The 4,689-nt window shown below is 40.1% G+C and overlaps 1 long non-coding RNA gene across 1 annotated transcript in view; it reads right to left on the reverse strand.

Annotated features, from left to right (window-relative positions):
- Positions 1-1,510: 1,510 nt before the first annotated feature.
- Positions 1,511-4,689, reverse strand: part of LOC109489395 — a 26,480-nt gene continuing 23,301 nt past the window's right edge. Inside the window, exon 3 of the long non-coding RNA XR_004625306.1 lies at positions 1,511-1,609. This is a non-coding gene — a long non-coding RNA (uncharacterized LOC109489395). The remainder of the gene's footprint in view (positions 1,610-4,689) is intronic.

Consider the following 4,689-nt stretch of genomic DNA (forward strand, 5'->3'; position numbering starts at 1 on the left):
TCCTTTCATTCTCATTTTTAGCTGCCACACAGAATCATTAGGAAGTACTGTGTACAAGCGAAGACGACTAAGGGAAGATTCCAATCATACGTGCTCAAGCTACCCACCTCAGGCATAGCTCCGGTTTTCAGATCTTTTTGTCATGAGCTGGGGCAGATTTGTCTTCCTAAGTGATCAGCTCTTGTTGGGTCTTGTTTCTTCCTTCCTAGACATGACAATCTCCCACCGCAAGTGCCTCTGCCCTCTATTATGTACAGAAACGCTCATCTACATCAAAATTCTATCCTGAAACTGCATACCTTTGTTCATTAAACCAAAGCCCTGATACTATCAGACCCTACTCACCTTAGAAAACAATTTAGAAACCATTTTTTTTGGTGTTCTTAGCATATTCTTTAAGAGTCTCGGGCTTATCTCAAAAGGTTTGTCATGAAAGTGTCCCCAAAAATGTGGGTTTTCCCTTTCAAGAAATTCTCAGACCAACTTCTAAGAAGATAAAATATTCTCTGTTATTGGCATTATAATTCCATGTTAAATAGACAGAGTGGGTAACAAGGCAGGAGATGGTTAATAGAACCCCTGCTTGCTACATGGAATCAGGTTATTTAACTTCTTTTTATTTGTAGTTATAACACCTTCCCTGTCTATTTCACAAAGATGTTGAGGATTGAAACATTTTTTCCTTGTAAGTTATTTGTTCTGAAAGGTATAAATGACTATGTAAACCTAAATGATGTTTATCATCATTATTCCAAAAGGTTTGTCTTCAAGTAAGTCAGGATATTAGTATATTAGGCAGATGAAAATAACCTCTCAGTCTAGAAAAAGATCAGTGTTTAATCATTTACTGAATCAACACATACAGTTAGGTGTGCATCCAGGGTTGAAACCACTGGCTTATAGGAAAAATTGAGTAATATCTAAACTCTTTATTATGGTATAAAATGTTCACAAAGCTTGGACCCTATAACTTTTCTTCTCTTATTTTGAGATATAATTGACATATAGCATTGTATAATTTTAACATGCATTATGCATAGATTTGATACATTTACATACAGACAAATTATCACTATGGCATTAGGTAACATCGCCATCACCGTCACATAAGTAACATTTCCTTTTTGTGGTGAGAACATTTAAGTTCTACTCTCTCGGTAACTTTCAAATATACAGTATGGTATTGCTCACTATAATCACCATGCTGGAGATTAGATCCCCAGGACTTATTCATCTTACATCTGGAAGTTTGTATCCTTTGGGTATCTCTCCCCATTTCCCTCCCCGACCAGCCCCTGGTAACCACTATTCTGTTTCTAGGAGTTTGGCTTCATTAGATCTGACATATAAGTGAAATCATATAGTATTTGTCTGACTTATTTGACAAGCATAATGCCCCCAATGTCCACCCATGGTGTGGCAGTTCCACGTTGTGTGTGTTTGTGTGTGTGTGTGTGTGTCCATGTGCATACACATATACCACATCTTCCCTACCCAGTCATACCTCATATCATTACCCAGTCATCTGTTGACCGATGTTGACGTTATTTCTAGATCTTGTCTGTTGTGATGAATGTGCAGAGGACACAGGAGTGCAGATCTTTGAGACCTTGAAAATATACAGAGGTGGGATTTCCGGGTCATACGGTAGCTCTATTTTAAATAAGAGGAATCTCCATGCTGATTTCCACAGTGGCTACACCAATTCACACTCCCACCAACAGTGCACGAGGGCTCCCTTTCCTTCACATTCTCACCGGCCCTCATGGTCTTTTCCAGGACAGCCATTCTAACAGGTGTGAGGTGATATCTCAGTGTGGTTTTGATTTGCATTTCCCTGATGACAAGCGATGCTGAGCACATTTTCATGAGCCCATTAGCCGTTTAGGTATCTTTGTCCCTGCCTCATTTTCAAGTTTAGCCTCTTCTATCTCTTCGTGCTCCACATCTACCCTCTGAAACACCATATCCTTTCTAATTTCCATGACATCACTCATGCAATCTCCCAAACCTGAGATTTCCTTTCTGGTCTGTTTGGTGAACTGCCAGTCATCCTTTAAGACCCAAATCTGACTTCCGTAGGGAAAGTGAACGTACAGTCCTCAATACTCCTGCAGGGTTCCATGTGCATCTCTACTATTCTGACTACTCCTACGAATTGCACGTGTTGGTTTTTTGTTTCTTTTGGGTTCTTTGGCTAAGCAATTAATCAGGTACTTCACATTGCATCTCAAATTCTCATGATTAAAAGGTAACCTTTTTTTTTTATTTGTTATTTCAAGTTCATAACAACTTTGTTAGTTGTAGCTTATATTCCAACAAACGTCCTGTATCAACTTTTGAACAAATGAAGATCCTGAAAACCCGGTCTGTGGTAAGCATGATACTTGCCACTAGAATAAATGGTAGTCTGTCCTTTTTTTTTTTTTTTTTTTTTTTAAGATTTTTGTATTTGTCAGAGAGAAAAACAGAGCAAGCATGAGCCCGGAGAAAAGAGAGAGAGGCAGACTCCCCACTGAGCAGGGACCCAGATGTGGGACTTGATCCCAGGACCCCAGGATCACAACCTGAGCCAGAGGCAGATGCTCAGCCAGCTGAGCCAGGCAGACATCCCACAGCAGTCTCTGTCTTTAGGGAGAGAACCACCTGATGAAGACGCAAGCATTTGACCAACAAATAAAATTAGGAGGACTTAACTCAAGCAGAAGAAGCCTGACACTACCTAGCAGCACCTATAGGGAAGTGGCCATATATACACTACCAGAGGGAAAAAGGAAATCTAGAACAGGGGAAGAGCTCAGTGAAGCAGGATGTGTTTCCCCTGCTACAAACCAAAACTTTGGGTTACATTGCAAACTTTGGTTTGCTTTCTAAGTTGGTGAGAAATGTTACAAGGTCAAATGGCAGTTGATAAAACATCTATTAAAAATCACCAATTTGGGGGGTGCCTAGCTGGCTCAGTCAGTGAAGCATCCAACTCTTAGTTTCAGCTCAGGTCCTGATCTCATGGGTCATGAGATTGAGCTCTGCATCAGGCTCTGTGTTCAGCGGGAGTCTGCTCCCACTGCTTGGATATTTTCTCCCTCTGCCCCATCTCTTGCTCTAAAAAATACATAAATATTAAAAAAAAAAAGAGAGAGAAAATCAATAATTTTGTCAGTAGCTTCTCTAAATCCCAGATCTCGACTAGGAAAAGTCACCATCTTGCTCCCCTCCCCCCACTTGCCTTTTCAAAGGAACATGCAAACGTGAAAAACATATTTGGGGTAACTGTGACCACCTGACTTTCCTCCTCCTTCGGTTGGGTTTTTCCTTCATTACTCGACTGGAAATCTGTTTTAGGTTTTCCAGGACTAAGAAACAGCAGAGATTTTTACCTTTCTCCCTCTGTTTCCAACTCCAAAAGAGGTTATTTGACAAAATGAACACTGAATGGGAGAAGTAACCACAACACCACCTCTGACCAAATTCTCATCTATTATTATTGATAGAATCCGAAATAATGAAATTTTACTATAAGACATGTTAACATTGTTAGATATAAGGAAAATGTATCAAACTATATAGTATCAACTATGATAACATTTTAAGCTTTACATAAATACATGACACATCTACAAAGTTACTGAGGGAAACTGCAGTGCCCCTAGGAAGTTATAGCTGGGGAGATTAGAAACACAAACATGTGTTTAAATGCTGAAGCCATGGAGACAAGTGTTTGCCTAAGTCGTTTTGTTTTGTTCAGTTGGCTGGTGGGTAGGAGGGAGAGAAAAAAAGCTTGGTAAAAAACGTACATTTCCAGTATATGCTGTAATATATGTGACTTGAGCATATACTAAAAGCGTGACGCACGTGATTCCGCTCAAAATTGATGTTTGGCATTTGCTGGAAAGGTTCTATTTTCATACAACAAAGTCAGTTGTTATTAACTTGAATTTGCAAATTAACCAATGATTATACTTTAATTGTGAGGGTTTGAGATATTCGATGTACAGTGACTAATATGGTGTTTAGTAAAAAGTGAGTAGACCTCGCATTCCGTTGTCAATAGCAGGGACAGGTGGGACAACAGACACACATGCAAAATTCTGCAGGTGGAGACCGGACCACACAATTCCCTTCACCTAAGCAAGTTGGACTCAGGTCTTTAAGGACGACTGGGCATTCCAACAGCCCAGAAAGGAAATTCCAGCCTCGCGAGATAGAATGTACACAGACATGGAGATAAGGAAGTAGGTGGCATTTAGGAGGGTGGGTGTGGGTGGAGAGAGAGAGGAGGTAAGATTAGAAAGGAGGTAGAGGCCGAAGTCCATAGAGCCTTTTACACCAGGAGTAGGCATTTAGATATTATCTCGTCCGTAATTATTTTCTATGAGCCAGTGGTTTCCACCCTGGCGGTCCGCATGACTGAACTGGGGAAATTTTTTAAATACTTGTGGTTTCTCTCCCTCACAATGCACACAAATGTATAGCCAGACTTTGCAAATAAGAATATAGGATACCTAGTGAAATCAGAATTTTAATTTTTTTTTTGTATAAGTATGTCCGGTGCAAAATTTGGAACACATTTATAATAAAAGTATTTATTGTTGACTTGAAATTCAAGTTTGACTAGGTGCCATATCTATCTATCTATCTATCTATCTATCTATCTTATATCCCCCCCCCCCCCCCCCCCCCCCCCCCCCC

The sequence above is a fragment of the Ailuropoda melanoleuca genome, chromosome 5 (assembly GCF_002007445.2).
Source record: "Ailuropoda melanoleuca isolate Jingjing chromosome 5, ASM200744v2, whole genome shotgun sequence".
Lineage (NCBI taxonomy): Eukaryota > Metazoa > Chordata > Mammalia > Carnivora > Ursidae > Ailuropoda > Ailuropoda melanoleuca.